Genomic DNA, 23,228 nt, shown 5'->3' with positions numbered 1-23,228 from the left:
GTTGAAAATATATCCCTCCTGAACACATGTATCCTTTTTTTTCCTCCTGTATGTTATCCAAATCAGAATTACTTTAAATAATTATCACTTGGGGTCTTTTTAAACCCGGGATAATTTCAATTCAGTTTGAATCTCACAAAATTAAAAAAATAAATAAATAAAAACAAAGAAAATAAAAACATTTCTCATTCACAACCAAAAGCCAAATTTTTATTTTAGCCATTTTGATATATTGACATAGTGATATCTCATTATGGTTTTAATTTGCATTTCACTAATGGCTGATGATGTTAAACATCTGTCTTTCTTCTTCAGTTAAATGCCTGTCAAATCCTTTAGTTTAGTTTTCTAATTGGATTTTATTTTCATTTTTTTTACTGTTGAGTTTGATGTTTCTTAACATATTCTAGATATAAATTTTCTGTCAGATACAGTGTTTGCAAATATTCTCTTCATTTATAGTTTATAATTTTATCTTCTTCAGGAAAAATATTGAATTATGATGATGTCCAATTTGTCAATTTGTACTTTTATAAATTGTGCTTTTGGTGTTAATTCTAAGAAATTTTCAGCTTGTCCTAGGCCTCCAAGAATTTCTATTTTTCAAAAAATATTTATAGTTTTACATTTTACATTTATGTCTGTGGTCTATGTTCGGTGAATTTTCATATGAAGCATGAGGTTTAGGTTAAAGGTATTTTTTTTTTTGTCTATGTATTTCCAATATTTCCAACATGATTTTTCAAAATGGATTTCTTTACTCCATTGAGTTACTTTTGTACCTTTGTAAAAATTCAGTTGAGTATATTTTTGTGGGACTCAACCTAGGTTTTATATATTTTTCCCCACTGATCTATATGTCGGATCCTCCAGCAATACCATAGTGAGTTGATTGCTATAGCTATTATATTAATTGTAAGCCTTCACATCAGGTGACCTGATTCCTCCACTTTGTTCTTTTTTCAATTTTTTTTTTTCTATTCTGGAATGCACTCTTCTATACAAATGTTAGGATAAACTTGTTTATAGTTGAATAAATAAATAGATAAATAAATGCATACATACATACATACATACATACATACATACATACATACATACATACTTTTCAGGGGTTTTGAGAGGAACTGAATTAAACCTATACATCAATTAAGAGAGAGTTGACATCTTTCCTATACTGACTCTTCTCTCTTAAACAAGTTATGTTTATCTATTTATTCAGCTACTGTTTGATTTTTTTGTTAGCTTTTAATAATTCCAAATGCAAATACTGTGCAAGTTTTGCTAGATTTACATCTGAGTACTTAACTTTCTTTGAAACAATTAGACATGGTATTGTGTTTTAAATTTGTATTGTGTTTTAAATACCACATTTCATTGTTAGTATCCACAATTGTGATTGATTTTTGTGTGTTGATTTTGTGCCTTTTAATCTTGTGGAACTCACCTTTTAATTCTGGGAGATTTTTGTAGAAAGTATGTTATCTACAAATGGGTCAGTGTTATTTTTTTTTCTCCTTTCCACTCTGTATTTCACTTATTTCATTTCTTCTCTGATTTCAGTGACTAGAACTTCCAGTCCTATGTTGTATCACACTTATTTTGATATGTTGTATATTCATTTTCCCTTAATTTTACGTACTTAAAAAAATGTCCTTGAAGGTCTCTTCTTTAACCCAAGGGTTAAGTAAGTTGTTTAGTTTCTAAGTGTTGGAAATTTTAGCTCTTGTCTTTCTGTCATTGATTTCTAGTTTGATTCCCTTATGGCCAGAGAATGAATTTTGTATGGTTTAAATCTTTTTGAATGTGTTGATTTTTGTGTTATGGCCTAGGATATGGTCTATCTTGGTGAATATTCCATATGCCCTCTAAAACATAAACGTGTGAATTCTGTAGTTTTAACATATGTGCAGATATATGTTAATTAAATGATGTTGGTTGATTCGGTTACTCATTTGTGCTGATTTTCTCTCTAATAATTCTAAAGTATCTCTAGCAATTGCTAGCAATGAGCTGATAAGATTCTCAAGTATAGCCGTGGGTTTGTCTTTTTCTCTTTTCATTCATTGCATGTTATATTGAGTTTCTAGTAAACAGCATAGATTTAGGTCATGTTTTGTCAAACACACTGACATCTTTCTTTCTTTTAGTGTAATGAGACTACTTACATCTAAGGTAATTAGTAATATGTTAGGACTTAAGGCTGTCATTTCATTATTTATTTTTGGTTTATTTCCTCTTTTTCTCATTTCTCTGTTTCTCTGTTTCTTGACCTCCTGTGGATTCTTTGAACATTTTTTAAGGTCCAGTGTTTATTTGTTTATAATATTTTTTAGTCGATCACTTAAAATAATATTCTTAGTGGTTGATCCAGATATTACAACATACAAATGTCACTTATCAAAGTATACTGATATCAACATTTTACCACACCTAATGATGTGTAAAGACCCTACATCTTTTTGAGGTTCTTTTAACTTAACCACTTTTAAAATACAGTTAGTTTACTTATTTCCTCTACCTACATTGAGCACCACATTAAATTATAATTTTTCCTCAATCATTAAATGTGAGTTAAAAGCTCATGAGAAAAATAATAGTCTGTACTCATGATGTTCATTGATTTCTGATGTTCTAAACCACCTTCTGTTATATCTTTTCCATTTAGGGTATTTTAAAGCTATTCTTGATAGGGAGGCTTGCTTATTACAAATTCTCTTAGTTGTTCTTTATTTAAGAAAACTTTTATTTCCCCTTTACATTCTTAAATATGTTTTCGCTGAATGTGGCTGACATTTTTTAAATTTTTTTTTAATTCAGCGTTTGGTTTCAAATGACAAATCATTTTCATTCAACTGATACTTCCCTTTGAATAATTTGGTTATTTTCAGTGTTTTGTTTTGTGTTGTTTTTAGTTTTCAAAAGTATAAATATTATGCATTTTGGTGTTGATTTCTTCAGGATTATTCTATTTGGAGAACACTCAGTCTCTTGAATCTGTAGGATGATATTTTTTCACAAAATTTGGGAAGGTTTCAGCCATTGTTTTTCAAATACCGTTCAGCCTCTCATTCTCTCTCTCTCTCTCTCTCTCGTCCTACCCCCCTTTCTATGCTCTTATTTAGGAAAATGCTGACACAAACGTTAGCTCCTTGGTTATTGTCTTACAAGACTGTTGACTTCTCTCTATTTTCTTTCTGTTATTTCAGAGGAAGTAAATTCATTGATCTGTGCCCAGTTGCTGAGTCTATTCTCTATCATCTTTACTACTGAACCTTTTCAGTTCGATTTTTATTTTAGTTATTTTATTTTTTAGTTATACAATTTCTACTGTTTTGTATTTATCATTTCTATTTCTTTTCTGGAATTTTCTATTTGTTCATTTTTTTTCAAGATAACTAATAATTACTTTTAGAACCTTTTTATGATAGCTTCTTTGAAGTCTTGTCAAAATGTCAATATCTGATTTATTTCTGTGATAGTATCTGTTGATTGTCTTTTCTCATTTACATTGTAATTTCCCTGCTACCTTTTATGACAAGTAATTTTCAATAGTTTCTTGGACATTTTATATTATAGGACTCTGAATACGATTTAAGCTTATTTTTAGTAGACAGTTTCCTTATTAAGGTATAGAATGAACTCCTGCTGTGTGTGTATGTGTAATTTCTCTATGGGCCCTAACAACACCACCACTGCACAAATGGAACTCTTACGAGCAACTCCTTGTTTCAGAAATATAAGGTGGGAGTAGTTTCCTCCATGGTCCTTATTGTAAAGGCTTATATTGTAAAGGACTTAGGGAACTCAGTATAATGTCTTGCTTTCTCAAGTTCCAAGGGGTCTAGGCAATCCTTTCTTCTACGTTTTAGTATTTCTATTCTTTGTTTTGTTATATCTTGTGATTTTTTACTTGGAAGAGTGAGGACCTGGGAGAAATGCTACTCCATCTTGATGGGATACTTTTTTTTTTTTTTAGCTAAATGTCAGAATATAGATATATCTTGCAGTACAAATTTTTTAACTAAAATTTACTTATGAAAAAAACTATACCGGCATACTTAATACCCAAAGGCAGTTTATAAGAAGTTATATAAGGAATAAATCTTGAATTGCATTCCAGCAACAATTAGTAGAATACCAGAATCACATGTAGACATTTTGAAAAGCACATTGATGGGCAAAATGGGATTTGAATCAGACGTTGTTGGCACATAACTCATAGTGGAAGAGTTATGTAGATACGATAATAAATGTTTTACTTGAGTGTTATGGCAGTAGGTCAGGAATTTTTCCTTTAACTTAAGAGATGTGTTATATCTTATAGAGTTATAGAAAAAAGTTTGAATGTTACAATTGGAAGTGCAAAGTTCCATTTGAAATTTTTGCATCCTAAATCTTCAGCCAACTCCCATAAAGATTTTTTATTCACAAATTTTTACATAGTACCAGAATGACAGAATCTGTACTGATTTTTTAGCTTACCTAAAGTTGTTGCTTTTTCACCTGACTCATCAGTAACATCAACTTATGTAAACAGATAACATAATGACTGTTCAACCATCCCTCTCAGCTCCTCAATTTTAAGCTTTCTTCAAGTCTTAAGTCTCCAACTCATTGGTGAATTATAGTTTATTACAGGAAATTACCATTTTATTGTAAATTCTTACATGCAGTTTTTCCAGCAAAGTTATGTATTGTTATGTATTATTGACCCTTCCATATCATAAAAAAATGTTTATGGTGCTACATGCGAACCGTACATTTTATTGCATACAAAATGAATTGAACAACCACATTAATTGTTTGATGACCAGGAAGCAAAGTTTTAAGAACTTTTTATATTCAAGCATGATATTTTATAAATTATAAGTAAGAATTTTATTGCATTTAGTAATGATTTAAGAAGTAGGTTGCGAATTTGGTTGAGGTGCAATGCATTATAAGTTTTCTAAGTTAAAATGATGAGAAATAGGTAATTATTCCCTTAAATATTTCACAGAGAATATTAGCTTTTTGGAATCATGTATACATTAAGTTGAAAATGGCTGGATTCTGAAATAATGCCTTGCAACAAAGCACTTGATAAAATATTACAAACAACTTTGTAAGTACACAGCTAAGCTTACAAGTAAGTAAGATTTCAAAACATGATGGCACCTTTTATTCCTAATTTTAAGATAAAGTGACAGTATTATGGTCCTTGGAAGTTATTGTCCTTTTTTTGGCTTTGGCAGAACATTTGATTTGTACCTTTAGGGTCAATGACTGCAGTGAACAGAAAAAAAAAGAGTTTGCTCCCACAGAGCAGTTAATATTTGTTGCCTATCTAATATACTCTTCTCACTAATCTTAATTATTGAACACCAATTTTATTCAGTTGGCAATGTGAACATATAAAAAACAAATTTCCAGCCATCCTCCCAGAGAAAATAATGATGGAAACATAAATTCTGTCCAGTGATTTATTCGTGTATTTATTAGGTGGGTAACCTAACCTCTTTATTTTACTGCTGTTAGAAACATATTTTCCTCTTGCCTCTCCTTCTTTCTTCCAAAAACGGGTAACAAAGAGATGTATCTCTCATTTGTAATTAGGTTGCCTTAGTTATAAATTCTTATCTCAAAGCTAGCAAAACATAAATATAGAAGGAAATTGGTTTCATCACAACAACTGAAACATGGTGTCATCCTAGACTAACTACTTTCAGGTTTGTTTGTTTTTAATCTAAGAGAAAAATAATCTGTGTGTGTGTGTGTGTGTGTGTGTGTGTGTAGGGAAGCCTACAATAAAATAACCTTTTTCAGCATGAAAAAAATGAATGAATAAAAAAAGATGTCTCTTTCAGGCTAGGTCTGGCTGGGGACCCAAGAGTATTTGAAAGCATCGCCTTCCCTCATTTGGATATACTGGTCATTCTGGGAAACCCAGTCTGAGAAAATACTTAAAGTAGTCATTCATACAAACTAATTTACAAGCAAAAAATAAAATAAATAAATAAATAAATAAATAAATAAATAAATAAATAAATAAACAAACAGCAGTTAAGGTGGAAAATATGAGCAGAATGAGATGCATCTATTGGTAGATCCAAAAGAAATTAGAAAAAAAATTGGGTATAAGTAAATATAGTAAGAAGAATCGTCAAGAATCAATGACATATGTAAATCTCAGATTTAAGAAACACAGTGTAGCCCAGATAGCAAAAATTACAAAAACTCGTCTACACACATCAACATAAAATTATTGAACAATTAACAATATTCCTTAGAAAAAGAAAGAAAAGACAGATTAATTTAGAAAAAAAAAGACAGTTACCCAGATAGTTCGTTTCCAAACTACGATTTTGGGATTAAGGAAATAGTGCAAAATAAATACTTTTTATTGCTAAGTGAAAATATGTGTTAATTTAGAATTATATATACAGCAAAAATATATATCAAAAAAGGGGATAAAATGGAGACAATATAGATAAAGATAAATTTACTTAAAAAAATTTCAATGGATGAATTTCAACAAAGAAAAACCTTAATCTCAAAGGTACATGAAGATTAACAAAGAACAATGAGCAAATACATTAATAAACATTTGAGTAATTCCACACAAATGTTGACTACATAAAATAATAGTATTCATATCTGATTTGGGAACTAAGTCATATGGAAGAAGTTAAATATTGAAAAATAATAGCATATAAGATTAGCATGAGTTATTATTGTAAAATATTCTAAATTTCTTTTATTTTGAAATTTGTGTTTAGACATGTTGGTTAATGGTACCAATTTTTCAAATAAAGTATGAAAATTTAATTTGTGAGCACTAAGATAAACAGATATCTTTTAATTCAAATAGATACTATAATAAATTAAATAAAATTAATAAAAAAAATCCAAGGAAGGAAAAGAATGTAAGCACAGGAAAAAAAGGAACTAGGATTAAACACAAATAAGATAATTGAAGTAAATCCATATATATCAGTAATCACAATGTGTATAAATGAAATGAAATGATCTGTTAAAATACAGAGATGTCAAATTGGAAAAGGAAACAAAATCAAGATATCTTTATAAAGAACACATTTAAAACAAAATGTTATATCTTTGTACTTAATAGTGACAAACTCCAAAGTTTCCACTAAGATCACGTACAAGCCAGGACATCCCTTCTTGTTACCTCTTTTCAACATCTTACTGAAGTTCTACTAAACGTAATATGAAAAGAAAGGAAAGAAAAGATACATAGATTGGAGGGGAAGAAAGATAATCATTTTTGCTTGCATATGACATGATAGTCTATTAAAAAATATGAAATAATTGACAAAAATAACTACTGGAATAAGTGATTATACCAAGGTTGCAAGTTATAAAATTTATATACTAATATGATTTAAAAGTGTGTTTGTGCATATATATATATATATATATATATATATATATCTAATAGATGGATAGATTTATTATGAAAAATTGGCTCATGTCATTATGGTGGTTGAGAAGGCCCACAATTTGCCAGCTGTGAGCAGGAAATGTGGGAAAACCCATAGTATAATTTAGTCAGTTTCTGAAGGCCTGAGAATCAGGGAGCCTATGGTGTGAATCCTAGTTCCAGCGCTTGAGAAAGTATAAAATATCCCAACTCAAACAGACAGTCAGGAAACCAGGAAGCGAAAGGTCAGATTCCTCCTCTTTCTGCCTTTCTGACTTTTGCTCTATTCAGGTCTTCAAGGGTTAAAACGATGCCTGCCCACATTGGAGTGGCAGTGCTACTATACTGAGCACACCAAATCATATGCTAATATCATCTGGAAACAGTCTCAAAGACTCATGCAGAAATAACATTTAATCTGTGGACCCTGTGGCTAGTTAAGATGACACATAAAATTAATCATCACAAAGTTCATGCATCATTTTTTCAGGCAGTCATAAAATCATTATAAAAATTAAACATGTAATTGGTCATAAATCAAACCTCAAAAAAATTCAAATTATTAGAATCATACATACTATGTTTTCTGATCATATGAAAGTATTGTAGTAATCAATAAGAAAAATATAAAGAAAAATCCACATATGATTTGAAAATATACATCTCAAATAATTCAGTTCAATCAGAACTCATAAGAAATAAAGAAATGTTTTCAACTTAATGAAAATTAGATATAATATATCAAAATACCTAAGAAATGTTTGTGTGCTCATGAGTAAATCTAACATTGTTGAAATCTTTTATAGAAAGCATGATCAAATTTAATTGAAAGATATTAAAGAAGACAAATATAAGTGGAAACCTATGCTATATTTATGACAGGAAGAAACAATTTTAGCTAACATTCACTCCAAATTGATCTATAGATTTAGTTCCAAAGAAAACAGCAACAAGATTTTTTGAGAAACATGGCAAGGTAAGTTATATTTATATGGAAAAGTAAAGATGTAGCCTGCCACTTCTGAAGAAGTACAAGATAGGGATGATTACCTTACCAGATAACAAGAATTATAAATTTATAGACAAAGTAAGCCAATGCAAAGTCGACGGAGATATAAGCAAAATAGCCACATCTATAGGGACACGATGTATGACAAGGTGACACTGTATATCCTGGGAAATCATGGGTTATTCAAATGGGAAGGGATAATATAATTGAATTCCTATTTCACTTAAACATAGAAAACAAAAACAAACAAACAAAAAACACTTAATGAATTTAGCATTTAAAACCAAAAGGAAAAATATTTTAAAACGTAAGATTATCTCCATGAATCTGGTTTAGCATAGAATTTATTTAAAAGAAATAAGTATTTGTAACATATACAGAAATATTAACATTTGACTACACTAAAATTAAGCCATTTTATGTATCACAAGAGATACTCAAACTGCAAGAAGCGAGAAACCAGCAAGAAAGAATTAATATCCAAAATGTATAATTCCTACCAATCAGACAGAAAAAGAGAAACAAAATTAGAAAGACATTGGAAAAAGATATGAAATGGCATTTTTCTTAACAGGATATAGCCAATTAATCTATGACAAAATATTGTACCTTGTAGGTAATAAGGGAAGTGAAATTAAGACCATAATGAGAAACAATTTTAAACTCATTAGATTGGCAAAAGTAAGTAGTCTCATAATTCCTAGAGTTGGTGAGTGTCAATCAATTTAAACCTTTAGAACTGTTGATGAATGTAAAAATTCATCCAACCCCTTTAGAAAACAATTTGGAATTATCTTGCAAAGTAGAATTTATGGAAACGTTATGACTCAGCTATTCTACTTCAAGGTATTTATTTTTAGAAAGGCTCATGTTTAAAAGGAATAATAAAAAATTCAGGGTAGTGATAACTTCCATGAAGGAAATGATAAGAATACAAGGAAACACAATTATTATCCGTGTATTTCTAAACCTTAATTTAAGTGATTAATCATTGTTGCCTATTTCATAATTATGCTTTATAGTGTACATTTCTTTTGCATATATTCTTTTGTACAGATTAAGTGTATTATATAATCATAAAATAGCTCTATGTAGGGAGAAAAATAATTTATAATTAAAAATACATATATTTACTTAAAAGTAAGAACTTTTAAAACATCTTTAATCAAAAGAGAAAATGGTGAATTTTCATGGTGAGGCAAGTTTAGTAGAATATTTTTCAAATAATATCTCATAGTGTCTAACATGTGTATATGACCTGAGTGACCAAATATTCATAGCTAATAATTGCCTGGAATTTTCAGGATAATTTTAGGTGCAATCAATTATTTTATGAAAGGTAGTTTTACTTAGTCATCAACTTTTTTTCAATGAATTTGAGAAAAAAAGTTTTCATAATTTTTTAAGAGATAAAAATGTATATTTCTTTCTAGTTTTCATGCAGATGAGCAGAGCATGTGCATTTTTTAAATGTTTGCTTTCCCAATGCAGTTTTTGTGTACTGAATCTTCTCAACAATTAATGCACAGAACATATTAAGCAACTACATGATTATAAGCACTTAGTACTTAACCTCAAAAGATAAACAATTAGTTGAACTTTGTTGAGGATACTTTTTTACAATGTAACTCATATGAATGCAGATCTTACTAGCATGTGGGCACATATTAGGTCATGATAATATTAATACTCAAATTTCCCTAAGGTATTGTCCCACCTGCAGAATCCAATTCTCCATTCACTTAGCAATGTCTGCATTAGTTGTTTCTGATAATTTCAAAGAAAATCATGTCCTTAAAAGACTCAGTTCTCATTTATTGTACCCTTGTCCCCAAATTGACAATGGCCCCTCACCTGTGTTCCCAATGCCAGCACTGTCCAGGAGAACCCTCACTCTGTGTCTATCATGAAGTCCAAAATGACAAATGGATCCATCAGTTTACAGTGAGAGAGAACTATACTCTGTCCCATGAACAAATAAGGAGAATGGTCTCTCTCCAAAATGGATGCAAATGGAAAGCCTATAGAAGGAGTCCTAGTAGAGATGGTGGTGGCTTAGACTGCAATGGAAGCCGAGAAGGTGAAGAGAAGTGAGTGGATACTATTATCTGTTTCCTTGAGAATTTGTTAAAAAATAAATAAATAAATAAATAAATAAATAAATAAATAAATAAATAAATGTGTGTGTGTATATATATATATATATATATATATATATATATATATATATATATATATGTATATATATCCAGAGACACAAATTTTCTCCACTCTTCTAAAAAACTGAGATTATTTTTGGCATAGTGACTGATAACTTTTTTATTAAATTATTATAAATATAGCTAAGCTAATTATGGCTGGGTCATAGATTTGTAATGATGGCTATAAGTAGGACTGCTATTATTTCCTTCTGAAGAAATTCAAGAAGGCACTCACTCTCAGGGCTCTGAGAATGCACAGTCCTCTCCTGAGTAAGTGCCTCCTTAAATGTTGAGACCTTGATACCTTGCTTACCTCACCCTACTCCTAACTCTAAGTACGTGTCAAATTGGATGTATATATTCAATAAAACTTGTGGCAAACCTGGCTGAGACAGATTAATAGAGGCAAAATATTATTGGCAATGATTATTTTAGGTTACTTATACATTGGCACCCAACTAAAGCAAAAGAAGAAAATAAAATAGAGAAAGTTTTCCAAATAGCTTTTTTCATATAGACAGTAAACGTGGAAACGAGTAGTCCCAAACCTATGGTCTTCATCTGATACAATTTAATTATAGACATTTATTATCTGGTTTATTTATTTTATCCTTTATGTTAAATTCCATATCAGTAAATCTGTTAAAGGTGTTAATTAGAACATTATTTATACCTGGTCCTGTTATACACCTTATTGTTCAGGAAACAGTCTTAAATACATACTTGATCTAATATAATGTCATATGTGACATGTTTAAGGGCAAAGCGCCGTTGGTAAAGCTGATCAGTTGTCCAGGGTTCTCCACTTCCTGATTTTACATTCATTTCTGAAAGTCAGAAATATCATTTCCAAAAAATGTTAAGGGGATTGCAAAAAATAATCACTCTATTCAATATTATAGTTGTAGAAATAGAGTAAATTTTCTTTAAGAAATGAAAACATGAGAAGAAAATGTCACTTACATAGTTGGTACTTCAGTAGAGGTCAGAGGAAAAAAAAATACTGTGAATAAGCTTGTCTCTTTGATACCAAGAAGATATTCTAGTCTAAGCTTTAATATATGCTTCCCATGTTTTCTACTAGATGACTCTTTGCTGCTTTTCATCCTCTTCTATGTTTCATACGAGAGGATTGGTACAGCTTTTAAAACTTCATTAACGGGAGGAAATATACTATCCATGGATTTCTTCTCCAAAGGCACTCTAAACCATTAGACAACTGACAGTTTCATTCCCATGAATACTCTCTAGCCACGGAAAACCTCAGGAGGACACAGACAAGTCCAATGAGTAGAAGAAATCTATTGAGTTTGGGATGTTTGGTGCATTGAATCGGTCTGGGATTATGAAACCTAAACCTCCCATTGTAAACAGGAAGCAGGATATGAATCCTTCCCTAATACACTGTTCATTTACTCTGTAGGCAACGAAAGCTACTGGTCTCTGATGCCCATGTTCACCAGTCATAGAGCCAACACCGGAAGGTTCAACAATGAAATCATAAATTTTGTCTCTGGTGATGAGGAAGTTAGACATCATCGCTAGAGCATAAACTATCATGACCGAAGGCATGTACACCCAGGGCAGCTTCTTCAGCTTCAGGTTGGCCATTGCAGCACCGAGAACACAATGCGGTACAAAGTCTCTGTGTAGGTGGTGACAAGGCCAAGTCTGTAAGCGTTTAAATTGAAGAAAGTAAATCCAGTCTCTATATGTGAGATAAATAGGTGTTGGGGTTGATTGCGCATGTGCTTCAGGCTCCAGACATTCATAGAAACAGGTCCAGCAGGCTGAGCTGGGGCTGCGGAGACCTACAGGAGCCATGCCTCCTCTACGACATTCAACTTCAAATTTTTAAATTCTGTGCTAGAAAACCAAATAGTTCTACTCAACTAGTATTTTGTCTCATAACTACCCTTTAAGGCCTTTGCATATAAAATGTAGTATTAAATGTTTACATTTCTCTTTAATTTGTCTCCTTACTCCCAAACCTACAAACAACCACTGAACAGCAATAACAGCAAAAAGAATAAAAACTCAGCCTTGTACCAGAGAAACTGAAGTGATCTTAATGTGTGGCCATTCTTTCCAGAAAGATGGAAGATACGAAGGTGTTATTGACAACTTGATGTAGTTTGTCCAGCAATGGCCAGTCAATCACCTTAGCATGGCCGTGAAGGAGGTAGAAAAAGCTTCTGCAGTAATTGTAGGGGAGGACATGTAAGTCCACAGGCAAAGCCTAATGGGGTACAACCAAAGTCTCATTAAGCACTGGGGCAGGAAGCTGGCTGAAAGGAGATTTTTTTTCAAAAAACAAAAAGGGAGACCAAGGAAGACCAATTTAGATGGCTTTCTAAAATAATATTTATTTAATTCATTCTTTTGCCAAGGACTGGTGTGCTTTATACAGTCTTCAATTTCTTTCCTAGTATCTGCAATGGCTTTTTTTCCCCATCAGAATAATTTGTCTGGAACAACGCTAGCATGTTGCAACACCTAACATTGTATTTGTAACTAATTAATTCTGTTACTTACCTGAGCACAATTGGCCTTGATATACCATTGTCCACAAGAAGACCACAGATATTGTTTGGGTTGTTTGGTTTTTAAATGAATTGGTGATTAAAATATAGAAATAACCACACACAATTATGTGTTCAAAACAAAATCTTATACTGTTTTGTGTCAAAATCTTATACTGATTTGTGTCAAGAATAAGAAGGCAGTGAATGCAAAGAAAATGTGCTTTTCTGTAGTGGGTTCTTTTACTACTCAAGGAGGCAGTGTATTTCAAGAGAGCATGCATTGAAAAGGTTTATACAATAATTGGGCCACTTTGGAAGGGTTCCTGAGAAATCATACACCATTGTCCTTTGCTCCTTTGTCCCACCACCAAAACTCTATGTGCAACTTTTGGTAGCATGGTACTTTTTTTTCCTGAGAAATCTGAAAAGAATTAGATATCATAAGCTTCCCTTGGTAACTCTCACTAGCATTAATGCTCAAGCTGTGATTATACATGGCTGAACTCAATGGAAAACTCATAGTTATTTAGGAAAACAAAACAAAACAAAACTATGGGTACCAGTATCTCATTTAAACAATGTTCATTCATAAAAACAAAGTACTTCCACCTTTGAAATTAGTCTTGACATCAAAACTTATTTTATAGAGACGGACAGGAATATTCCAGTCTGAGAATAGATACTACACACCTACTTTTATAGTTCTCTACAGCCCCATTAAAAGCCTCATTCCCTATTGGTTCCCTGGAAGCCATACATTTACTGGTTTTTCTAACATTTACTAAGAAGTAAAAATTCATTTTTATCTTGCCATATTTCATCATTTTTAATACTCTAAAACTCTAGAAGTTTTAGAGTATTCCACCTCCCTGAATCATGGAATGTCTCTTCATTGGAAACACTCTTCAATATTGATATCAAATGTCAAAAGAAAATAGTCTTGAATTTTTAATTCAATTTCTTTATATTGAAACATTAACATAATACTAAAATATTATTTAATTAAACCAAATTTCACTGCCAAGTCTCCCCTTTCTGTTACTTACCTTTTCTTATATGTATGTTTAATTTCTTCCCTGGTCAATTCTAATTTCCCTGCTCTCTCTTGTGATTTCGTCTATACCTTTGAAGTCTAGAATGCCATCCTTTTACAGATGTTGGATAAAAATTAGCTTGTTTTATCATCTATTTTTTGTTTTATATTAATATTTTTATCTGAACCTTGTTTGAAATACAGCATACTGTTACGGTTTTGTTATATTTCTGTACTGTCTCTGATCATTAAGAGTGCCCTTTTCCATTCCTGGAGCCAGAGCTAAAGGATTCGTGGAGCTTTCCCTACAACGCTGTGCTCATGTATGGGTGTTTCAGATTTCAGGCCAGTGGCCACCTGAGGAACTAACAACAATAAACTCATCATTGATTGAGGGGTAATTTAAACTCCTGTTGTCTCTCCCAAACCTCATGATTAGTCCTCTGATGGCTGTTTCACAAATTCTGTTTAGGTTTTATAGTTATGTTCAGAGGAAGAGGCAAGGTAGAGTGTGTTTACATCACCTTATCCAGAACCAGAACTAAAATTGTCATTTGTAATGTTTATTTATAACTTCAGTGAAACCCTAAAAATCCTCTAGAACTAAATTAGACAAGTCACAGCGTAAATAGACTTATATTTGTGGGAGGAAAACTGTTTCAGAGTTTTGAATATAGATGTATCTTGCAATAAATCTCTCTGTAGGTAAGACAAAAGCATGGTCATTCTACTACTGCAAATGATTCGGAACAACAGTGCAGGAGCAAGTGCCAATTTAATCCTAAAGCATAATGAGTTGAAAATCATACTAGAAATCCAAAGATACCAAAGGAAAGTCAGTTTCAAATTATCTCTCTTTTCTGTCTTGAGCATACTGGCAGAGTATATAATCCCAAAGCACTACGTGTTTATTAAATTAAACATAGATTTTAGGAATGGAATTTTATTTTGTCCTGACTTCCAAGAATGCTGCTTCTTAAGAAATGAGATTCCTTTTTGGATGGTGATATGAGACTAATTGAAGAGAAATCATACTATTTCAAAGGTTCTGCCAGCATGAGAGTGAATGTCTTTGCAAATGCTGAACTAGATCACAGTCTACAAGATTCTTATGGATTCCAAAGGAAAATATATCCCAAGATCTAAAAAGAAGGACTGACCTGTGGTTCAAACATACCACAAAAATGGATGAATCAGAGACTGAGAGATGCCAGTCTCAAATAAGACAAAGAAGGTAAGTGAGTGTGTGTGTGTGCGTGTGTGTGTGTGTGTGTGTTTCACAGTGTATGTGTAAATCCATAAAAGAGATGGGAATGATATTTCAAAATAATAGTCAAGCTTAAAAATTGTGAAGGGAGCTGATAAAGGAAATTTCAAATTTTAACCTTTTTATAATCGACTCTTTTCAATCAAAATATATTTATGTTTCATTGTAAAATGAAAGTTTTCAAAATAAAACACTCGAGAAATAAATATCTGATTGAAAATTAGCTTTATTTTTTGGCTTTCTTTAAAAGTGTTTTTTTTTTTTTCCCTATTCCATGTACATCCTATCACAAAAAATATTTAGTGTAGGGTATTTTTTGTAAAAGTGCTTGCTTTTTCTCCCTAAAACGGAATTTCATTATATACATTACTCTGCAACCTCTTTATATCACATAACTATATATTAATCATATCTTTCCAGATTGGTAGACATATGTATAGCTCCTTCAGGGGCAGTCTGAATTTAATAAATCATTCCATATGCAATAAATATTAGAGTCATTTCTTGCTTTTAAGGACATTTTTATTCATCTTTGACTTGTCACATTATAGATTTGATAAAGAAAAAATGTAAAAAGATCTTTGGTGCTCAAAATATTTTTTTTCAAAATATTTTTTAAATATTTAAATATTTGAATATAATATATTTGTATATCTTTATTTTATATATTACTACCTATATTATTTTTTATTATTCAATATTTTTAATTTTTCTCATATTTTCTAGATATAGGAAATGATCTTTACTTGAAATGATAACAACTGTATTAGGCTGTCTGATAGCTTAAGTATATTCTGGAAAACAATATTGTCAATTGATTATTGGAAAAGAGAAAAGCGTAGCTTTTCAAATGTGTTTCCTTATAAATTATCAAGAATGTTATCTTTATTTACGTAATATTTAGAGTATTATTTCTCTTTAAGATATAAAATTAGTAATGGCCAACTTAACTCACACAAATGTCAAAAATAAGATAATTGTAATACATTTTTCTGTCTCTTACATTCTTTACTAAAAACTTAATAATAGCTTGTCTTGATAATCTAAATTCTTTCTTTTCACAAACTTTGGTGCAAAACATAAATACACATGATTTTAAAGATACTGGGACCAATATTACAGTGATCCGATGAAGCTTCCTAGACTTAGAGTTAATATAGCTCAACTTATTGTTAACAGATTTAAAATTTTTTAAGTCTTGAAAATCAGGATGCCATTCAGTAACTTACAAGTTATGACTTCTTTCTTATGAACATAGTTAAGTGAATATAGAAAAAATATCTTCAAATGCTTCTAAAATATATACAGATTAAAATGCAGCAATGTATACTGCAAATGTTGTAGTTCCATTTAATTTAAGGCATAGTATTGACATAAATAGAAGATTAGAGATGAACATAAGGTATTTTCATAGAATTGTATTCATAGCAATAAACAACGGAAAAATAGAAGCTGACTCTAATGGTGGCATATTACTTCTCTTTTTTGTGGAAACCATTAAAATGAGGATAGACTTGGAAAGGAAACTTGAATGATACTGGTTAGTGTGAATAAAGACTATATAAACTGTGGCTGTTTCGAAGGAAGGAAAATATATTGTCTTTCTAATATGATTTTTATTTTCCTTTTCTCTATTATAATATGACTAAATTCCTATCATATTTTACTTAAAAATACATTTATATATTCACTACATACCCAAACACTGCATATCAGTGTGTCTGGGGTCCACAAGACGACTCCCAGTTTGTTGATTAGCTGAAGACCCACAGGACTTAGCATATAATTCCACCCACAGCTATGATTTATTTCATCAAAAAGCATCAAAATTAACACAGGGAAAAGTCACATGAGGCAAAATCCAGAGTAAACCAAGTGTAAGTTTGTAACAGTCCCCTCCTTGTAGAATTACACAGACATGTTACTTTCTTCAGGAATGAGTTGTGTTTTACACATGTAAAATATTTTCTACCAGGGAAGCCCATTAGAGAATCTGCCCAGGTATTTTGTTTGTTTGTTTGTTTTTTTTTAATTCAGGCCTGATTCTGTGAATATCCTTTGGTTAGCCTGTATCAAAATTCCAGACTCCCAGAATGAAAAGAGATGTTCAACACTAATCATATTGCATGCACAAATAGCTTAGACACATTGTGACACTCTTTTCAGTTAAGGTAGCAAAAATACTTAAAACCATGTTTCTAAATTCCAGCCAAGACCAACCGTGCAGGCAAGCCTTTTAAAGGATAATAGTCTCAGGGCTGCTGTTAACTCTTTTCTGCACAGTATGATATAGTAATTAAACTTATTGGGAATTATGTTCGGAATATAATAAAACTTTGGAATTTAAATATTTTATTACTTAATATTACCACATTCTTGTCAAAAAACCAGAATTAAGATGAAGTCTACAGTTGGAAATAAATAAAATTAAATGAAATAATAGCATGAATGTAGTCACATAAAAAGAAGATATTTACATTTTAGTATAATATTTTATTATTTTTAGTCACTTCACCTAATATAATTTAGACTATATACCAAAAGGTTAATAATTCTTTGCTCAGTTTGAGAAATGTCAAAATAGACAGTGACATTTAATAATTGATTTTATTTTTCCATAAATTATTTGAAAATATGTAAAATGTGACAAGTGTAAGAAGTTGCATGTGTCGAAATTTTGTGAGTTTATTAAAAACCACCCATACTTTACATGATGGTTATGTTCTTATTTGGAAACTGTGGGCCCAGTGGAAGGATGCTTTCCTGCAGATACTGATTGAATATAATATGCCCAGAGCCTAGAGAATGTCCAGCTAGGAGCCACAAGTATCCCCTGCCAAGCCTCTAGTTTTGTATGTGAGCCCTAGGTTCAGAGACTCCCTTAGTAATCTGGGAGAAGGCGCCATTTCCCAAAAGCAAAACTGATACTTATTTCTGCCCACAAAACCTGCACTTTATGTGTTTTCATCACTCAACACTCAGATTCAAGCTCATGGTTTTCTTTTTTCTTTCTCTTTCCTTCTCTAGTGCTCTCTTTATCTGTAGTGTTTTCTCTTGCATCAGACAAGTCTAGAAATGAAGCATAATGCATCCTTTATGCAGAATTTAGGTAGCAGAAGGACCCCCCCCCCCCGAGAACTTAACCCATTGTATTGGTAGAAACAGAAGTCCCTACAGAGCCCATTGATTTTGTAACATCCAGTGGATGGCGGCTGATTCTGTATCATAGAATTATAAAACAGAAAATTACTATGGAAAAAGAACATTCATTATCTCCTTCAATAAATTCTATTAATTCAGTGAGCATTTATAGGATGTTTACTGAGGGCTGAGAATCGTAGTCACTATTGTGTAGTGGACCAATGTGTAGTGAAGCCACAAACCAACTGACAGATTATAAATTATAATACATTGTTATATATAGGAAATTAGGGGAAAAAAAAGGATACGCGAGTCAAACACAGTGTCATTTATTCACTATATTCTCCTCATAGTATTTCTCCCTGAGAATTATGAAAACTATCCTTCCCCACCCCGGGCAGTTAGCCAAAACCATGCAACTATTAATCTGGCCCATTAAATGGGGGCCAGATAGAAGTGAACTACTCCGTGGTTAAAGCTGTGAAAGTCTCCTGTGTGATTCTCAAGGTTCTGTTCCTCTGCATGGGTAAATACGAAAGTCTCCTGTGAGGCAATAAGCTCAAGATCACCTGAATTACCTGGATAGACCCGGGCCCTTGGCCATGACTAGGACTCACAGTGGACTTTATGAAAATAGGCAAACCGCTGAGATTTTTGAGATGTTTATTCAATGCAGTGCAGCTTAGACTATCCTACTAATAAAATATGGAAGAAGGACAGAGAAAGAACTTGACTTTTGTCGTGGTCAGAAGGGTTTTAGAAGAGTGGAGTTCTGAGGCAGACAAAGAGAGGATTGTATGCAAAGAATTAGATAAGAAACTGAGTATATAGCATTTGGAGAACTATAAATTATTGCAAAAATAATTATCGTAAGTGCTAGGAAAAATATTGTTTTTAGTATGCTAGCCATAGTGAACAATATCCTATAATGGTTTATCAGTCAGAGTTCTGGGTTGCAAGTAATAGAAACTGACCTTTGCATATTTAAGTAAACAAAGAAATAAACTGGAACGATTTTCAGGTAGATCACAAAAACTAGAGAACCAAGCTCAGGTAAACAGGTGTAACCAAAAAATTCTGGTGAGCAGGAACGACTGTAAAGGTTGTTTGGCATTGACAGTCTGTCCCACCACCTCTACTTGGCAGCTTCCACTAGACCCCGCTAGGCCTGCCCCTGGACATTGGGTCTCTTGCCACTTGATAATTCTCCTCATTTGCCCAATGTTCTAATCCTTCTAGAGACAGCTTTTTTATTGCCTGAGCTTATATAATGTGCCACCATTAACTTCCAGGGTACAGAAAGGGAATCTTTCTGGTTGTTTTAGGAGAAAGGGAATCTTTCTGGTTGTTTTAGGAGAACACAAGGTTTGGATACTGAGCAGAAAAAGTAATAACAATGAAACAAACAAACATTAAAAAAATTGTGTGACACTACCTTGTCTCATTTATCTCCTCCTTACTCTCTGCATGTCAAATATTGTGCCTTTCTTTTATATCTTCCAACAAGTCTGACTCAAACCTACACCCACTATTCCCTTTTCGTGGAATTCTTTTCCCATCTATCTTTGCATTCACCTTTTGGGCAATTTAATTATCAGCTACATTGTCACCTCCACAGAGAGAGTTTTTTTCTCTGACAACCTGTATACAACTGCCCACAGTCCCTAATCACTATATATAATATGACTTTTTCTATATGACATTTTTGTATCAACTCATAGCCTTTGTTGATATTTGAAGTGATTTTAGTTACTTTGTGTTGTTACGTGCATTTTACCTTTGTTCTAGGAAGTTCTGTGAGCAGATTTTTTTTGTTTGTTTTTTTTTTCTTTTGTTTTGTTTTGTTTAGTTTTTAATGAGCACAATTATCTGTATACCACAAATTCTTTATCCATTTATCCATCCATGGACATTTATGTTGTTTCCATGTCTTGGATATTGTAAATAATGTTGCTATGAACATGGAAGGTGCAGATATCTTTCTTAGTTAGTGTTTTTGTTTTGTTTCGATATATTTCCAGAAGTGGAATTGCTGGATCATATGATAGTTCTTATTTTATTTTATTTTATTTTATTTTTTTTGAGGATCTTTGATACTGTTTTCCATGGTGACTGCACCATTTTATAGTTCCACCAAAAGTTCCTTTTTCTCCACATCCTTACCAGCATTTGTTATCTCTTGTCTTTTGATGATGGCCATTCTAAAAGGTGTCAGGTAGTGATGTTGAGTATATTTTCATGTACTTATTGGCTTTTTATATATCTTCTTTAGAGAAATATCTACTCAGGTCCTTTGCCCATTTTTTAATTGTTTTATCTTGTGTGTTTGTTTTGCTCTTGAGTTGTGTGACTTTATATATTTTGGATAATAACTCCTTATCAGCTATATGGTTTACAAATATATATATATTTTTCCCACATTCTGTGGGTTGCCTTTCATTATGTTAATGGTTTCCTTTGCTAGGCAGAAGCTTTTCAGTTTGAGATAGTATCACTTGTTTATTTTTTATTTTCCTTCTTGTGCTTTTGGTGTCATATCCAAAAAAAGGTTTGGATACTGAGCAGAAAAAGTAATAACAATAAAACAAACAAACATTAAAAAAATGTATGACACTACCTTGTCTCATTTATCTCCTCCTTACTCTCTGTATGTCAAATACGACACATGACTTGTATTCATCTTTTATCGGTATATATGGAGTATTACAATTTTAATACAGTTTTTTCATTTCTTAAAATGTGTATATATTTTTGGCACTCTCTGTACATACATATTCTAGAGCTATATGTATTTCTGTATCTACATTTATATGTACAAATATATCTACATCTACCCCAAGAATAGTGTATACATATATCTATATACACTTACGTGAGACCATGTGGTACACACTATTTGACAAATTTTTAAAACTGAACACATCATGAGAATTTTTCCATGCCATTTTCTCTCCTACCATGTAGTCCACGAGATCATTTTAATGGTATCATATCCAAAACAAAAAACAAAACAAAACAAAACAAAAAAAACATTGCCAAGACCCATGTCAAGAAGCTTTATGCCTATGTTTTTTTCTAGGAGTCTTAAGGTTTCAGGTCTTAAATTCATGTCTTTAATACATTTTAAACTAATTATCGTTAGTGGTGTAAGATTAAGGACCTTTTTTTTTTTCTTTTACACATCAATATCCAATTATCCCAGCACCATTTATAGAAGAGAATGTCTTTTTTTTCCACAACATTTTTGGCTCCTTTATCAAATATTAGTTGACTGTATGAGCTTGGGTTTATTTCTGAGTTCTTGATTCTGTAGCATTTGTCTATTTGTTTTTATGCCTGTACCATGCTATTTTGATGACTATAGTTTTAAAGTATAGCTTAAAATCAAGAAGTGTGAAGCCTCCTGCTTTGTTCTGTCCCAGAATTTTTTCAGCTATTGTGGTTCTATGTAAGTTTTTGAGGTTCTATATAAGTTTTAGGAGTGTTTTTCGGCCCATATTATGTGCTCAATGACTACCCAGTGAATGAAGGTTTGGGAAGTTGTAACTCTTTTGCCATTAAAAGGTTACTAATGGTTAACCAGAGATAATTTTCGTTTAAGTGTAAGACACAGGAACAAAATTGTAGTATATTGTTGTTTATAGTAAGATAAAAAACTAACATGAAAATTGCAATTTTAAGAAAAAGTAATGGTGATTTGTTTCTCCCTCAAAAGAAGCATTGCAGATCATCAGACAAGTGCACTTCACTTTAGGAAGCAGATTTAGCTTAATTTACCTACTTACACTGCTGATTCCACAGCTCTTTGCTCCCAAGTGTCAAATTGATTAGTTTAAATTTTAAATTTTCTGAATTTCACATTCTAAAGTAGTATAACAGATACTGAAAAACTGAAAAGATAGCTTAATATATTAAGCTAATTGTATTTTATATTATTTATAATTTCAAAATCAGGTAAGTTTCATTAAAAATTACAATTTTATGTCCACTGATATTTAGCTTGTGTGGTTATTCCCTCTCTCTTTTCCACTTTACCATAACCAGTAATTTTTATAGTTATTTGTGAAAGGTTTCTTCTAAAAGAATCATCATTTCTTGCCCATTGTAAGGTGAGTCATAAAATTGAAATGGGAACTGTTTGTTTTCTTTTTAGTGATATAAAATCAATGGTGTCTCTTTAATTAATTTTATATTCAACTTGAATAAAAGTTACAAAATAGATGAATTATTTCTTTTTTTCTGTTCATCGTTATGAACAAATATTACTATATCTTTGTGAAACACAGAGAAGTTAGCTTATTTGCCCAAAGTAACACAGTTGGAATGACTGATTTGGAATACTAGTATAGGCAGTCCAATGGTAGTTTCCACTTTTAACTGTTCTATTATTTTTAACACTTGGCATTTATATCATTCAGTGTATTCTGCTTTTATCTTCAAGATACTATGAAACATGAAAATACCCTTATATTTTGAAGCTAAAATTTTGACATTTTCATGATTTTTGTGATTTTATCCATAATTTTACTAAGACCTTTATTTGATACTGAAGAAAGTTTAATGCAAACAGAATGAATTAAAATAAGTAATCATGTGTTATCAGAAATGATATAATTATTCATCGTA

At 31.6% G+C, this 23,228-nt stretch overlaps 1 pseudogene across 1 annotated transcript; it reads right to left on the bottom strand.

The window, feature by feature from the left end:
• Positions 1–11,847: 11,847 nt before the first annotated feature.
• Positions 11,848–12,384, bottom strand: LOC308496862 (oligosaccharyltransferase complex subunit OSTC-like; annotated as a pseudogene). The gene has a single exon. The product of its transcript is annotated as an oligosaccharyltransferase complex subunit OSTC-like (transcript).
• Positions 12,385–23,228: the final 10,844 nt, after the last annotated feature.

The sequence above is a fragment of the Rhinolophus hipposideros genome (assembly GCF_964194185.1).
Source record: "Rhinolophus hipposideros genome assembly, chromosome: 4".
NCBI lineage: Eukaryota > Metazoa > Chordata > Mammalia > Chiroptera > Rhinolophidae > Rhinolophus > Rhinolophus hipposideros.
This window is presented reverse-complemented; position numbering and strand designations above follow the sequence as displayed.